Here is a 17500-nt window from a genome sequence, read left to right on the forward strand (position 1 = left end):
AAGTGCATACTATCTATATTGAGTGGTAACAAATGTGACGAATTTGCTGTCGGTGGTAAGGAGAGGGCGAAACACAAATAGATTAAGCTGGCACGTTACGTGTCAAGGGTGTCAAACCTGAGACTTCTAGGTTATTAAGTTCATTTCTAAGGTTTGAGATTTTTAATAAGTTACGAGTCATCATCCGGATAGCTCAGTTGGTAGAGCACTGGCTTCACAAACAAAGGGACCGAGATCGATCCTGGGTGCCGTCGAGATTGTTTTCTGACCCCCCCCCCCCACCCCTTTTACCATGTCCACAGTGAATGGGTAGCTGAGTCTGTTAGATTTGGCGGAAAGTACTTTGCGATAGACTAGCGCCCTATCCAAAGGATAGCAAGCAAGTGCTATTGTCCGTTTCACGCTATAAAAACCGGGATAAATTCCGACTCCGTGGGCCGAATGGCTCTGAAGTGCCAGAGGGCAACAGAGAATAAAAACCCGCGACCTTCTGTTGCGACAACTCCGCCTGGTCGGGGAGATTGTGACTCTACCGTATGAGAGCTATCCAAGACCCCCCCCCCCCCAAAAAAAAAAAAAAAAAGAAAGAAAGAAAAAGAAAAGTCGCTTCAAATTCTGGTCTCCCCGGCCAGGCGGAGTTGTCGTACCAGTAAGGTCGCGGGTTCGAGCGTGGCCTTCGTAAAGCTATGGCTTGATACTGACCAAAAAATGACTTCAAAATGCCAGTCTTTTGCCACAAAAAAAAACAAATCGTGAGTTGTTTTCAATAGTTCAACCAATGAAATAACTTGTTTCCATGAGCTCTACTAACGACAACTCACTAGGCGGTGCAAAAACCAAATAATGACGTCAAACTGCCAGTCCTTTTGGATTTCAGTATCAGGCTATAACATAACGATGGCTACGGTTCGAGCCCCCATCGCCGCCGCGAAGTTTTTGTTCTCTGTTGTCTTCTGGTATTTTCCTACTCGCGTCATTTCTTGTTACTATCTTGACACAGAGCAAAACACACCGAATGATTGCCTCCATTATTTCCGGGCGTTGCGAAAATAAATGTCAATCTTCATAACGTTGTGAGATAACAGTGGCTCGTCGGTGACTCAGAGGTGCGAGAATCGCGTCTTCTCACAAATGTCAAGCAATTTTAAGCGTGATCAGAGGCCAGATGGATGACGGTGATTGCGTCGGAATATTCTTCTCCAGACGTTGTGTCCTTAGGTAAAGGTACTTTACCCACATTACCTCACTCAACTCAGGTGTGATTCAGTATCTGACTACGGGCAATGACACAGCGAGCAATGACAATAAATTGTAAGAGTGCTAATACAAAAAGGACGCCTACAGATGCGACTGGTACTGTATGAAATGAAATTACGGCTCCCTACGACCTGCTGGGGGAAGGGGATAAATGAAACTTTGTGAAGCGCATTGAGCATGGTTAATCCCTAAAACGTGATATATTATAGATGTATCTATTTATTTCAATGTTATTATAGATCATCTATTTTTCACCTTATCCTCTCCGAGTAAGTAAAATACAGTTATAGGTAAACCACTGTGTCAATATGATACCATGTCCCAATGAACCAGATAAAGTCAATAGAGCAGAAAAGTCGTGACGTCATACCTTTTTACTCTTCCGGTTCCAAAATCATTGGAAGTGTGTATGAAATCAGTCCTTCGGAGGAATAATAATGAATAGATTTCCACATTGAATCATACATAAGGGGCGGTTTGGGTCTTTTCAAAAAAAAATTTAATTACCAATATTGGGCGGTTTTAATCATTCTGTATCATCAATATAGGTTAAAAAAAGAAAACATTTATGGTGAAAATTTTTAATTATCTGTGTTGATACCCATTTTGCGACCTAATTTGGGTGTCTGACATCAAAAAGTATAACAATCTTGTGGCAAACGTTCCACAAAAACTAATGAAGGAATGACCTCCATATTCTTCCCTCTTGTCAACATTGTACCATAGTGTGTCACCATTGAGAGATTTCACGGCTTTAGCTTATGGAATTTTTATTAGAACATTACAAAGTTGAAAATCAAAATGTTATGACAAAATTGATGTTAAAAATTCAGAATTAGGATTATAATTCAAAATTCACATTTCTTATCAAAAAAATCTCTCTACGGTGACACAATACATTATCTCTGTGATAACTGGAAATTTTCAGACAATTTCATTGAATAGATTCAGAGAAACGTTTGACACAGTTTCCCATACCCTTAGAAATATGACATTTTGAGAAAATAGCAAAATAGCTTCCCGTTTTTCACACTTTTCTTACTATCTGTGCCATTTTTGACTGTGTTTTTCATGCCTTTATAGTCTATTTGAAGAATGTGGACTTCAATTATATTATTTCTATGGCAATAAAATATCAATTTCCACCAAAATCTCAAAATCAATTTTTCGAAGGATTTTCCTAATAATTAGACCCAAACCGCCCCGTGACATAACTATTTTAGTAACAGGTTGTATAGGCAGATTCTTAGGATTACGGGATGTAAAAGAGCGAGGATGGATGATCTTTATTGACGACCAGAATTGATTTAGACTAGAAAATAAAATGCCATCTGGGTGGGGTTCCTGACATCCCATAGTGGGCAGGGAGGTACATACTGTGTCTTCTATCCCCTTATATATGTTTTCCAACATGCTTTCTGTCTTTGTCTTGGAATGAGATTACTTGGTTTTTTTTTTCCTAACTGGAAGGGATTCGGTCAAATGCACAGTTATTGTTTTGGGAGATTATATTTTTTCCTTGTAAATCATCTCTCTGTTATGTATAATTATATTTGTTATTTTGAATGTATAATGTAAGCATTTGAGTGTATTCTTCTTTGTGCCCGGATGAGACATCTAGGCGATCTCAAACTAAGTACATTGGTGGTGTGCTCTTGGAATCTACATCTGATCCCTTTTTGTTCCATTCCCCTATGTCTTACTTTTTCTTGGGTGCTTTAATTGTAATTCTAGAACTTTTTATTATCCCATTTTCTTCCTTTTTACTGGCGCTGATATGACCTTAATGCGTTGCAAGCGCCGTAAAACCATTAAAAACAAAAACAATAAGATGCCATCATTCTGAAACCAGAAGATCAATTACGTAAGCTTTGTATTCAGTCCTCTGGAAGACTGGCTTTCTCTTACTCCACCTTATGATTCAATATGCAACCTATTCATTATTAGTCCTCTGAAGGACTGGTTACATACACACTTCCAATGAGTTTGGAACCGGAAGAGTATGAGGCGTGACATCACGAGTTCTCTGCCCCATTGTTTATATTTGTATTTTTTTAATGAGATTTTATATAACGCAATATTCACTAAACGTGCTCAAAGCGATTTACATGGGGTCCCTGGCCAACAGCAACACTTAACATGGTAGAACGAGACATGACATGACGCCTGTTTGGCGATAATATTATTACAATTTTTCGGACAAAGACAACGCTGTTAAGGTACTCAGTTTACACCTGAGTGTTTTTAATTATCTGACGAATCAAAAGGAAAGGGATCGGATAACGAATTTCTTGTCACGATTCTAGTAGTTGAGAGACCGTGCAAGGCGGAACCAAAACAACGGGCGAGTCGATTCGATCTACAAGAATAATTACTCACAAATTAAATTAGGATACTGTCTTCAATTGGATTCAGTAGTCTGATGTCACGCCGCCCGGGAACGGCGGCCATCTTGGTTCGAAACAAAGAAAATCATTACTTTTATTCTTCATGCTGACAAGAACTTTTCATATGTCTTGTGATCAGAATGTGTAAAAGTCAAAACATTATCAAATTTATGGGGGTTTTTTTTCCCTCTGGATACGCTTTTATGCTCGCCGGGGAAATATTTCATACGGGCGCCATTGTTCCGATAGTTTAGAGCCAGTGTTGCTAAGTTACCATCCGTCATTAGGAAGGAAGTGACGTTACGACTGTTGAAGAGTATTTCGGATGTAGAAAGTTAAGCTGAATAGACACATAGATAACCACGCCTCTCGGACAGTCGGACATACTGTAAACAATGCAGTGACTGGTAAACAGCGCAAACGACACAAGTTTTACTATGGAGGGTATTTATGTGTCTAAGTAAGATTCAATAGTCTGATGTCACGTCCGCCCAGCAACCAGTAGCATGGCTCTGTACAAGGAAAACTGGTATTTTTTTTATTCTTCATGCAGGCTAGAACTGTTTCACGTGTCATGTGATCAGAATGTATAAAAGATCAGATTTATAATGGGTTTTTTTCTTATCGCTCTGGTTACACTTTTATGCTTGTCGGATAAGTATTTCATAAGGGCGTCAGCCATTGAGCCAGTTACTATGCGTAAATACGAGGGAAGTGACGTCACGACTGTTGAATCCTATTCCATCTCCAGGAATAATTACTCCGAAATTAGATAAGGACGCTGTCTTCAATTTCGGAGAAAGCAGGTTTAAGCTGAATTCAGTCGTTAGAAAGTCGTGAGGAAAGGCGCTTGGGGTGGGAATAGATAGAATGAAGTTGACGTCACTCAGGTCTTCGTTTATGAGTAATTCTCACTAAACTGTACTAACCAGACTATAAACGTTCTTACTTACTTAGTTACTTATCCGAACCAGCAACCACCTGAGCACTAGCCCTTCGGTCTTGTGCCATGACGTAGAAGTTAGACGTCTTTTGTAGTTGTTCCAGGTGACTATAAAGTGTGTTACTGATGCTTGGATTTGGTGGGAGGAATGTGCATCTCAGACTATAAACGTTCAAGATTACACATAGTTTTGTGTGTTGGTCCGTTATACTTCCGGATGGCAATGTTGTGAGCTTCTTAGCCAAGCGCACACTATCTATAGATCGTTCGAAGATGACATCACGCAGGTCTTTGTTATTGTTTTTTTTTGCCATCCACGTTTATGACTAATGCTCATTAAACTGTATTAACTCGACTATAACCGTTCATGGATACACACAGTTTTGTGTCACTCAGGTCTTTGTTATTGTTTTTAGAAAGACATTTTATGAGTAGTGTTCACTAAATTCGATTAATCAGACTATAAACGGTTACGGTTACACATAGGTTTGTGTGCTGATACGTTGGTGGATGTTATCATCATCATCATCATCATCATCATCATCATCATCATCATCATCATCATCATCATCATCATCATCATCATCATCATCGTCATCATCATCATCATCATCGTCATCATCATCATCGTCATTATCATTATCATCATCATCATCGTCATCATCATCATCATCATCATCATCATCATCATCATCATCATCATCATCATCATCAATCATTATTCATTCATCATCATCATCATCATCATCATTCATCCATCATCATCATCATCATCATCATCATCATTATCATCATCATTATCATCATCATCGTCATCATTATCATCATCATCATCATAATCATCATTATTATTATTACTATTATTATTATTATTATTCTCTCTCTCTCTCTCTGTCTCTCTCTCCCTCTCTCTCTCTATCTCTCTCTCCCTCTCTCTCTCTCTCTCCCTCTCTCTCTCTCTTCTCTCTCTCTCTCTCCCTCCCTCTCTATCCCTCTACCTCTCTCTCTCTACCTCTCTCTATCTATCTCTTTCTCTCTCTCCCTCTCTCTCTCTCTTCTCTCTCTCTTCTCTCTCTTTCTTCTCTCTCTCTCCCTCTCTCTCCCTCTCTCTCTCTCTCTCTCTCTCTCTCTCTCTCTCTCTCTCGTCAAAGTTCTAATATATCTCATTTCCCAGAAAAAATCTATCTCACAAATACACGTGCGTTTGCATTGCAAGCACACAAGTGTACACAAACAGTCATCGCCCCCCCCCCCCCCAATCTCCACCCCCACACCTCCATCCCTAAGACATACCCACACCCACCCACCCACACACACACTCACACACACACACACACACACACATACTCACACATTCCATCACTAGGATTAGTTCCACTATCGATTCTGCCCCATACCAATACTCGTCACAGCCTCTCACACACACACATACACACACACACACATACATACACACACACAAGCACAGCATAGCACTCACTCCGATACTCACACTCACAAACACACAATAGAGCTTTTATTTATCTTCTTTTTTTCTTTTTTTTTTTTTTTTTTTTACAGACACCCTGAGGAATGCCGTACTCTGGAAAAAACCCATATTTTAAAATTTGGCCAGAAAACTCGTCCTTCAAATATCCATCGATTTAAATGACCCTCATCTTGGCAAAAAAAAACTCTCAAACCTGGGGCTGTCAGCCCCAGGTTTGAGAGCTTATATGCCAAGATGAGGGTCATTTAAATCGATGGATATTTGAAGGACGAGTTTTCTGGCCAAATTTTAAAATATGGGTTTTTTTCTGGAATACGTAGGGAGATGTGATCCCCATAAACGGGACCCAAGTTGATCCCAAGGGGGAACCATCGAGTGGATGGCTGAGGGGTTGACACCGAAAGACTTCAATAAAAGTCGCCAGAGAGTGAAAACGATCGGTGCAGTGACCGGTCGGGTAAAAAAACAGTAAAATTAAAGATGCTGGGCGCTTGGCTAAGATACTCACAACATTGCCATCCGGAAATATAACAGACAAACGCAAAACAAAAAAAAAGGTGTGTAATCTTGAAAGTTTATAGTTTATGGTTAATAGAGTTTAGTGAGAATTACTCAGAAACATGGATGGCAAAAAAAAAAAATAATAACAAAGACCTGAGTGACGTCAACTTCGTTCTATAGATAGAAAGTAGATGACGTCATTCAGGCCTTTGTTATTGTTTTTTTTTTTGCCATCCGCATTTGGGAGTAATTCTCACTAAACTCTATTAACCAGACTATAAACGTTTAAGGTTACACATAGTTTTGTGTGTTGGTCCGTTATACTTCCGGATGGCAATGTTGTGAAATCCTTAGCTAAGCGCATACTATCTATATGTACTACGTTTACTCATCTTTAAAATGATTGACGAATTCCCAAGTAATGTTTTGTTTTTAAGGGTTTTACAGTGCTTGCAACACATTAAGGTCATATCAGCACCAATACAAAGGAATTAAATGAGATAGTAAATAGTTCTAGAAATTTGTTTGGCTTTTTTTTTTTGGTGTTAATCATCAAATTCTACCTCCTACCACCTGAAAATAACAAGGGAATAGCAATATTAGCATTACAATCAAAATTGGATTTTTGACTACAGGTCCCCCCTTAAAGCATTCAAGAAAAGGTAAGACAAAGGAGAATTGCTTCAAATAGGGAACAGATGTAGATTCCAAGAGCACACTGTCAAAGTACTTCGTTTGAAATCATCTAAAAGTCTCATCCAGACACAAGAACAGGTCCCAACTAAGAGGAATACACTCAAATGTTTATAAATCATATAAAATAAAAAGAAAACATAATACAGTGCATAACAGAGAGATGATTTACAAGACAAAAAATATCATCTCCCAACATTCTTAACTATACATTCGACTGTTTCCCTCCCAACAAAACCACGTAAACCAAGTAAATTATAAAATTTCAAGATAAAGAACGGAATAAATGTGTAATGGTAGCACGTCAGACCGGTAATCAGAAGGTCTGAGGTTCGATCCCCAGTTGAGGTCGACTGATTTTTGGGATGGTTTTTATTTTTCTTGTATTTTTCTTTCTTGCTATGTCTGGCACCTTTCATACACACTTGTTCAGATCTGTACTTTATACCGGTGCGAGCTCCTTAATTTCTTAATTTCATATTATGAAATTGCAGAAGTTCATTTTAACAGAGGGGTGATTTACAGAGGGGGGGGGGACATCTGAAAAGGGACCACGCATTTGACGGCTTCTCTATTAGTTGGGCTTCCTGCCAGTACCAGGGAAATAGAAAACAAGCAATGCCAATACAGAACACACACAAACACACACATACATACACACACACACATATATACAGAGAGAGATAGATAGATAGATAGATAGATAGATAGATAGATAGATAGATAGATAGATATGATAGATAGATAGATAGATAGATAGATAGATAGATAGAATAGATAGATAGATAGATAGATAGATAGATAGATAGATAGATAGATAGATAGATAGATAGATAATAGATAGATAGATAGATAGATAGATAGATAGATAGATAGATAGATAGATAGATAGATAGATAGATAGATAGATAGATAGATGATAGATAGATAGATGATTAATATATATATATTTTAATATTTACCACAATGTTGGAGTCAGTCTACATAGATGTCTCAGACCTTTTCAGCCATCGTCAGGACTGTGTGATAGATAGATAGATAGATAAATAGAGAGAGAGAGAGAGAGAGAGAGAGAGAGAGAGAGAGAGAGAGAGAGAGAGAGAGCAACATGGAAAGGGAAAACAGACATGGGAAATAAAAGACACGCAAAGTGACATCTCTGCTCACCAGAAACAGAAATGAACAAGAACAAGAGCAGGGGCAAGAAAAAGAACACGAACAAGAACAATTACATGAACAAGTATGTAAAATAATCTGTAGAACAACAAGAACAAGAAAATGAACAAGAACAAGATCAAGAACATGAACAAGGACATGAACAAAACATGTAAACTAACCTGAAGAACAACAAGAACAAGGAAATGAACAAGCACAAGAACAAGAACAAGATCAAGAGTAAAAACAAGAATTGTAAATCTCGATCTTATCTCAACGACCTGAAAATCTAACCTTTCTTAATAATTAATCTGTGAGAATCGATTACTTCATCTTAAAACTTGATGATGTCTGAATCGATAAGAATGGAAATCGATATGAAATCAATCACTAAATCGACAAACCAAGACAAAAGCTTCTTGGAAACAAATCGATATGACAACGATTTTTACAACCGATTTGATGTAGGTTAGGGAAGGCAACGACAGGGATACACGTTCTCGTGCCATGACTAAACACATCCTTCAATTTGGGGCTGGAGAACAACGTGTACTTATTTGGAGGTCTGGTAACCCAAATTCTTATGGCCTCATATGTGTAAAGGAAATACTCTCAAACCAACGCAAAAACACTTCTCCGTTACTACAATGTTAAAACAAGGCCATAATAAGTGTGTCTGGTTATCAGACCTGAAAATATGTTCACGTTTTCTTTATATTTTGTGTCTACCGTGTCAATTGGTGGATTCAGTAGTCTGATGTCACGCCGATGGCAACGGCGGCCATCTTGGTTCTAAACAAAGAAACTCATTACTTTTTATTTTTCAAGCTGGCAAGAATTTTCATATGTCTTGTGATCAGAATGTGTAAAAGTCAAAACATGATCAAATTTATGTTGCTTTTTTTTCCTCTGGATACGCTTTATGCTCGCCGGAGAAATATTTAATACGGGCGTCCGCCATTGTTCCGATAGTTTAGAGCCAGTGTTGCTAAGTTACCATGCGTCATTAGGAAGGAAGTGACGTTACGACTATTGAATCCTATTGTGTATCAAACGAGAACGAAGTTTCTTTTTTGTTTGTTTGTTTTTTAGAGGTTTTACACCGCTTTCGGCACTATGATAAAAGTAAAGAGTCTTTTCCAAGGACTCAATCATGCCCCGAGCGAAGCTCGAACCCAGGACCGTCCGATCCAAAAGCGAGTGTCATAGCACGACCACATGGCGTATTAGGCCATTTCAGCGCCAGGGGGAAGGAAGGTGATAATATGGGGGGGGGGGGGGGGGGTTAGATCTGAAATTAAAAGTACCAAAGAAAAGGAAGATAATGGATAATGGCCATGTGGTCTAGTGGTATGACACTCGCTTTCGGATCGGAAGGTCCTGGGTTCGAGCCTCGCTGGGCGCATAGTTGAGTCCTTGGAAAAGACTCTTTACTCACATTCTCTCACCGTACTCAGGTGTAAAATGAGTACCTGGGCGTCAACAGCGTTGTCTCGGTCGTAAAAAAAATGTAATATCACCTGACAGGCGTCGTGTCTTGTTCTACATGTTACGTGTTGCTGCTGTTGATCCGAGACCCTTTGTTAAGCGCTTTGAGCACATTTAGTGGATATTACGCAATATAAAAGTTCTAGTTTTTGGGGTTTTTTTTTTAAAGATAAAAGCGACAAGTTGAAATCGAGAACAGACGTTTCCGCGTGCAATCCTTCAATAAGACTACTTTGACGTCACGTAAAAGCCCCAACAAGGCGTCATGTAAATGTTGCTGCTCTAATCTCCAAGACATAAATTAAATAAAAATGTGAAATTGAATGTAAGCTTCGATTTAATAACCGAAAACAGATAATATGGACGTTTCGGGTTACTCCTTTATCAACAAAAAAGGATGAATGAAACACTACAGAAGAAATGAGATAATAATATTCTCTCATTCTTCAGTAGTGTTTCATTCATCCTGTTTTGTTGATACAGGGGTAACCCGAAACGTCCAGATTATCTGTTTTCGTTTATTAAATTCAAGCTTACATTCAATTTCACAATATTATTTATTACAACAAGGCAGGGCGCAAGCAAAAGAATTCCGCCATGATGGTTCATTCAAAATCTTTCAAAGTACAATACATTCAAAACTAATCATTTTAATAGTGCATAACAGAGAGAAGATTTACAAAGAAAAAATAGCATCTCAAAAATACAACCAAAAAAAAAAAGATGATATGCAATTGACTGTCTCCCTCCCAGCTAACGATCCCAGCCAGGACCAGGAAAATAATCCGAGCAATCTTAATCCAGAACTTCTCGAAGTCCCAGGTTTGAGAGTTTTTACCAGGATGAGAGTCATTTAAATCGATCGATATTTGAAGAACGGGTTTTCTGGCCAAATTTTTAAATACCTGTTTTTCTCGAGTATGCAGTTCAACAACAAACCACGGGAGGCCTTCCGAAAGCTCCTACAACCCCAGTTTCTTCTTTTTTTTATAATATTCTAGTAGGGGGTTTGGGAGGGGGGAAACTTTTTTTTTTAAGTCTCCCCCCCCCCCTCTCTCTCTCTCTCTTTCCCAAACCCCCTATTAGAACATTATAAAAAAGTGCCCCCCCTCCCAAACCCCCTACTAGAACAAGAATACTGGGGATGTAGGAGCTTTCGGAAGGCCTCTCCAAACCACCAATAATTAATTCTTACCTGCTTTCCACAACATAATTGAGTTTAATATGATTGTCACATGAATGGTATCCTTTCCTTGTCATTGGTTTTTTTTTTTATCGATTTTTCGTATCTTCCTTTTTACTTTCGTTCTTTCTTTCTTTTATCTCTTTTTATAATGTTGTTGTTGCAGGAACTAATTGTTTTCTCAGGAACTGAATAGTTTATCCTCCTACACTTTCCATAACAAAATCATTCCTTCCTTCAACAAGAATAGATAGAGAGATAGATGTTACACAGAGCAGCTTACACATTACACATCCGAGCACACTGAATGCAGACTTGATAACAACCAATCAATGATGATCCAGTTACACACAACAATCACACACTTTAAATCCCCGATAAAAAATATAATAATATATTAAGCCGTTTGTAGAATGATGTTCCGTATTCATTTAAGATGTTTTTGTTCCACTCATAATTGACTTTAAAGAAGAAGGCCCGTGCTTATCACGCACACGAGTATAAAAAGCTTTTTCTTTAAAAAGAAAAAAAAAAAAGAAAAAAAAAACAAAACAAACAAACAGTTATATTACTTTAGTGAATGTATAAAAAATATCAACTGTGATCTATGACTTTCTTTCACCGTACTCAGGTGTAAAATGAGTACCAGACCGTTAACAGCGCTGTCTCAGTCGGGGGGAAAATGATAATATCGCCCAACAGGAGTCATATTTCGTTGTTTTATATGTTGAGTGTTGCTGTTGGTTAGGGACCCCTTCTAAAGCGCTTTGAGCATGTTCAGTGGATATTGCGCAATATAAAATCTCAAGGCTTTCAAGACGGCGTTATGTAGGGGTTCCCCTGTACTGAACATTGACTTTATCATCAAAAGTCATAAAGACTGGTTAAATTCAAATATTGTGTTCAAGGGAATAACTGTGGTTTTTAATACTACAAAAGGTAGTAGTAGTAGTAGTAGTAGTAGTAGTAGTAGTAGTAGTAGTAGTAGTAGTAGTAGTAGTAGTAGTGTAGTAGTAGTGGTAGTAGAAGTAGTAGTAGTAGTAGTAGTAGTAGTAGTAGTAGTAGTAGTAGTAGTAGTAGTAGTAGTAGTAGTAGTAGTAGTAGTAGTAGTAGTAGTAGTAGTAGTAGTAGTAGTAGTAGTGTGTAGTAGTAGTAGTAGTAGTAGTAGGTAGTAGTAGTAGTAGTAGTAGTAGTAGTAGTAGTAGTAGTAGTTAGTAGTAGTAGTAGTAGTAGTAGTAGTTTGTAGTAGTAGTAGTAGTAGTAGTAGTAGTAGTAGTAGTTAGTAGTTAGTAGTAGTAGTAGTAGTAGTAGTAGTAGTAGTAGGTAGTAGTTAGTAGTAGTAGTAGTAGTAGTAGTAGTAGTAGTAGTAGTAGTAGTAGTAGTAGTAGTAGTAGTATAAGTAGTAGTATATAATAATAATATAATAATAATAATAATAATAATAATATAATAATAATAATAATAATAATAATAATAATAATAATAATAATAATAATAATAATAATAATAATATAATATATAATAATAATAATAATAATAATAATAATAATAAATAATAATAATAATAATAATAATAATAATAATATAATAATAATATAATAATAATAATATAATAATAATAATAAAGATGGTTAAATTCAAATATTGTGTTCAAGGGAATAACTGTGGTTTTTAATACTACAAAAGGTAGTAGTAGTAGTAGTAGTAGTAGTAGTAGTAGTAGTAGTAGTAGTAGTAGTAGTAGTAGTAGTAGTAGTAGTAGTAGTAGTAGTAGTGGTAGTAGTAGCAGTAGTAGTGGTAGTATGTAGTAGTAGTAGTAGTAGTAGTAGTGTGTAGTTAGTAGTAGTAGTAGTAGTAGTAGTAGTAGTAGTAGTAGTAGTATAGTAGTAGTATGTAGTAGTAGTAGTAGTAGTTAGTAGTAGTAGTAGTAGTAGTAGTAGTATAGTAGTAGTAGTAGTAGTAGTAGTAGTAGTATAGTAGTAGTATGTAGTAGTAGTAGTAGTAGTAGTAGTAGTAGTAGTAGTGTAGTGTAGTAGTAGTAGTAGTAGTAGTAATATAGTAATATATATATATAATAATAATATAATAATAATAATAATAATAATAATAATAATAATAATAATAAAATAGTAATAATAAATAATAATATAATAATAATATATAATAATATATAATAATAATAATAATAATAATAATAATAATAATAATATAATAATAATAATAATATAATAATAATGATAAATAATAACAATAATACATAATAATATAATAAAAAGAAGAAGAAGAAGAAGAAGAAGAAGAATAATTTCGGATGTCAAATTCTTGTAACGTTAAACCACTTCTCCACGCCAATTCTACTCGGACAAAACACCCAGGAAATACACTGAGTCCGACGTTCACTTATTGCAGGTCTGATAACCCAATTCCTTATGGGCTAATTGTTGTAATGGAAATCTAGAACAAAAATGACGTAAAATATTGTCCATTACAACAATGTCAAACTAGGCCCATAATTCGGATTGGCTGTCAGACCTGCATATATGTACACGTTGGGTAAGTCATAATGTAAGATTTCATCTATGAACCTTTCTTAACCAAAATATTCACAACAGTCCCGATATAGAATTAAAAAAATTGTTTGTTTTTAACCCTCTCCATACCAGCCATTTTCAGGATGTTCCCCAAAACTTCACACCCATTTAGCACAAAAACATATTTAATTTTTATCACTCAAACACAATAGATAGCAGTAAAATTCTTGAGATGAATAATTTCTTTAGCAATACATACTCTACAACACACTGTTCATTTTCTTTAAACTTTATGATGTACAAAAGAAATTTGAATAATAAAAATGTTGGTTGTATCGTTACGAATGTGGCGATTTTCCTATAGATAGTATGCAGATGACGTAACTCATGCCTTTGTTATGGTTTTTGCCATCCGAGTTTGTGAGTTGTTCTCACTAAACTGTATTAACCAGACTATAAAAGTTCATGGTTACACAGAGTTTGTGTGTTGGTCCGTTATACTTCCGGATGGCAATGTTGTGAACTCTTTGGCCAAGCGCATTCTATCTATAGTTGGTATAGATAGTATGCGCTTGGCTAAGAAGTTCACAACATTGCCATCCGGAAGTTTAACGGACCAACACACAAAACTATGTATAACCATGAATAGTCCGGTTCATACAATTTAGTGAGAACTACTCATAAACGTGGATGGCAAAAAAAAAAAAACAATAGCAAAGACATGAGTGACGTCATCTTCGTTCTATCTATAGAGAGAGGGTAAATCCTTTATTATAATTTCTCCACAACAAGCACTCTAGTGTAAAACTGTCTCTACGACTGACACTCACAATTTCCAATGTGTACGATTTTGTAACCGGCACACACACCGTTATGGCGTTTGCGTCGGTATTAATATGTAACCCATCATTCCCTGGCGGTATTATGTCGGACTGATATAGATATTGAAAACATAAATCTATAGAAGGAATGACATTGACGTCACTCGATTATTTGTAATTGTTATTAGACAGCCATTTTAATGAATTAATAGTTCTTGAGTAATATCCACTAAACTTGCTCAAAACGCTTTTTAAAGGGTCATTGCTCAACAGCAACAGGTGTAGAACGAAACATGCCGCCTGTTAGGCGATATTACATTTTTATTTTTCCGACAGAGACAACGCTGTAGACTGCCATGTACTCATTTTACACATGAGTACTGTGAGAGAATGTGAGTAAAGAGTCTTTTCCAAGGACTCAACTATGCGCCGAGCAAGGCTCGAACCCAGGACCTTCCGATCCAAAAGCGAGTGTCATAACACTAGACCACATAGCCGCGTTAAATTCTATCCCTCCGACTATAAACTATCAATTCAGAAAAGTGAGTGGAGCAGGCACTTATTTCGGTAACAACAAGAAATGAAGTGAGTAGGAAAGTGCCAGAAGACAATAGGGAATAAAAATATTTCGCGGCGGTGATGGGGGTTTGAACCCGCGACCTTATTGGTACGACAACTCCGCCTGGCCGGCGAGAGCGTGACTCTACCGTATGAGCTATCCCCCCATCACCGCTGCGAAAAATGTTTATTCTCTATTGTCTTCTGGCACTTTCCTACTCACTTCATCTCCTGTTGTGTAGCTTGCACACAGTTTTGTGTTGATAGGTTTAATTTGACTGGCGGATGTCGTGACTATATTACCTAAACGCACAACATCAATACCAGGACGAAAGTATTGACAGGCGCAACAGTAGAGGACACCAATTAGAATTTCATTAAACTCTACTTAAAGTTTTAACATCTAAACCATAATTTGCTGAAGAAATAATCAATACACATTCGGACGAATTGGCTTTGGAAAAGCTGGGCAGACGTTAAGCGTATTATCATTATCTTATCGAAGAAAATGGAAGATATTTTTATTATTATCCGTGGCAAATTGAAATTCAACACAAGAAAAGAAACGCGGGTTTTGTCCCGACTATAATGTTATACTTGTAGGTAGCCTACAATGGTCAGTCGGCCGTCAGCCCATGTCCCCGGTGTGCGCAGACGGCAGATTTTACAATAACTCTCGTCAGGATGCGGGACCCGCTCGCGGTCTGATAGAATGATGGATCTCGAGACGAATTTATCACACACACACACACACACACACACACACACACACACACACACACACACACACACACACACATCGCATTCCTCTTCTACTTATAATACTTGGTGCGGAGTTGTGAGGAGGTGATGCCTTTTGTGTCTCGATTCTGATTCACGATTTTATCACATTCTCTCCCTTGCATCAACTATCTTCTGCATATCATTCTGCTGTGCAACGCTTCTGTTCTATCATCTCTCTCTTCTCCTCTCTTCTCTCTCTTCTCTCTCTCTCTCTCTCTCTCTCTATCCATCTCTCTCTTCTTCTCTCTCTCTTCTCTCTCTCCTCTCTCTTCTCTATCTATCTATATCTCTATATCCATCTCTCTCTTTCTCTCTCTCTCTCTCTCTCTTCTATCTATCTATCTATCTATCCATCTCTCTTTCCCTCCTCTCTCTCTCTCTCTCTCTCTCTCCCTCTCTCTCTCTCTCTCTCTCTCTCTCTCTCTCTCTCTCGTGTGTATATATATATCGGATGCTAGAAAATAAAACCGGAAAAGTGTAGAAGCCTATGGGCCCGAGACTGTAACTGATGCAAATCTGAAATGTCACCATTTATAAAAATATTCATTAATTGAAATTCAAGCAGATACTCAATTTTTCAAGAAAATATGTTGAAAATGTTGAAATCCATATATCTCTAATTGTTTTAACCAACACATCGCATTTTTTGTCTTATCGAAGATTTGGCAGGTACTCAATTTTTACTTGAGTATGGTGAGAGAATGTGAGTAAATAGCCTTTTCCAAGGACTCAACTATGCTCCGCACAAAGCGGGACTCGAACCCAGGACCTTCCGAATGTGAATGGTATACCCATTTGACCACATAGCCTCACGATTTGTTATAAATATTAGGTAGATTAGAAAGAACTCAAGGACTGCAGTCATTTTAAAACTTTATTGTTTATTTCTTATACATTATTCCTGAGAATTAAAAAAAAAAGCTTTATATAGCGCAATATCAACCAAACGTGCTCAAAGAACTTTACAAGGGGTCCTTAGCCAACAGCAACGCGTAACATGAAGGACAAGACATTACGCCTGTAAGGCGATATTTCATTTATTTATTTTTTTTTTGACAGAGACCACGCTGTTAACGGCCAGGTACTCATTTTACACCTGAATACGATGGGAGAATATGAGTTTTGTTGTTGTTTTGTTTATTCAATCTTAGGCTTTCGCCAATAAATCACACAATTTGATGACAACATACATGAAAGTGGAAAGAAAATGGGAAATGGAGCCAAAAAATAAACTGATATCAGTGATAATCACAAAAAAAAAAAAAAATACAACAACCGTAATACCACCAATATGTACAATAATAATAATAATAATAATAATAATAATAATAATAATAATAATAATAATAATAATAATAATAATAATAATAATAATAATAATATATAATAATAATATAATAATAATAATAATAATAATAATAATAATAATAATAATAATAATAAATAAATAATAATAATAATAATAATAATAATAATAATAATAAAAATAATAATAATAATAATAATAATAATAATAATAATAATAATAATAATAATAGATAATAATAATAATAATAATAATAATAATAATAATAATAATAATATATAATAATAATAATAATAATAATAATAATAATAATAATAATAATAATAATAAATAATAATAATAATAAGGAAAAACTAGTGTTTAAAAATTTGACCCCAACATTCATCCTTTAGATCGATTTAAATG

General features: G+C 36.4%; 1 long non-coding RNA gene across 1 annotated transcript in view; it reads right to left on the minus strand.

The window, feature by feature from the left end:
• Positions 1-15785, minus strand: part of LOC144978884 (uncharacterized) — a 29485-nt gene extending 13700 nt beyond the window's left edge. Inside the window, exons 1-3 of the long non-coding RNA XR_013646621.1 lie at positions 15619-15785; positions 11109-11610; positions 8233-8289 (exon numbers count right to left, since the gene is read on the minus strand). This is a non-coding gene — a long non-coding RNA (uncharacterized LOC144978884). The remainder of the gene's footprint in view (positions 1-8232; positions 8290-11108; positions 11611-15618) is intronic.
• Positions 15786-17500: the final 1715 nt, after the last annotated feature.

This window comes from Berghia stephanieae, chromosome 8 (assembly GCF_034508935.2).
Source record: "Berghia stephanieae isolate SIO BIC M18660-M18661 chromosome 8, UCSD_Bste_1.3, whole genome shotgun sequence".
NCBI classification, from domain to species: domain Eukaryota; kingdom Metazoa; phylum Mollusca; class Gastropoda; order Nudibranchia; family Aeolidiidae; genus Berghia; species Berghia stephanieae.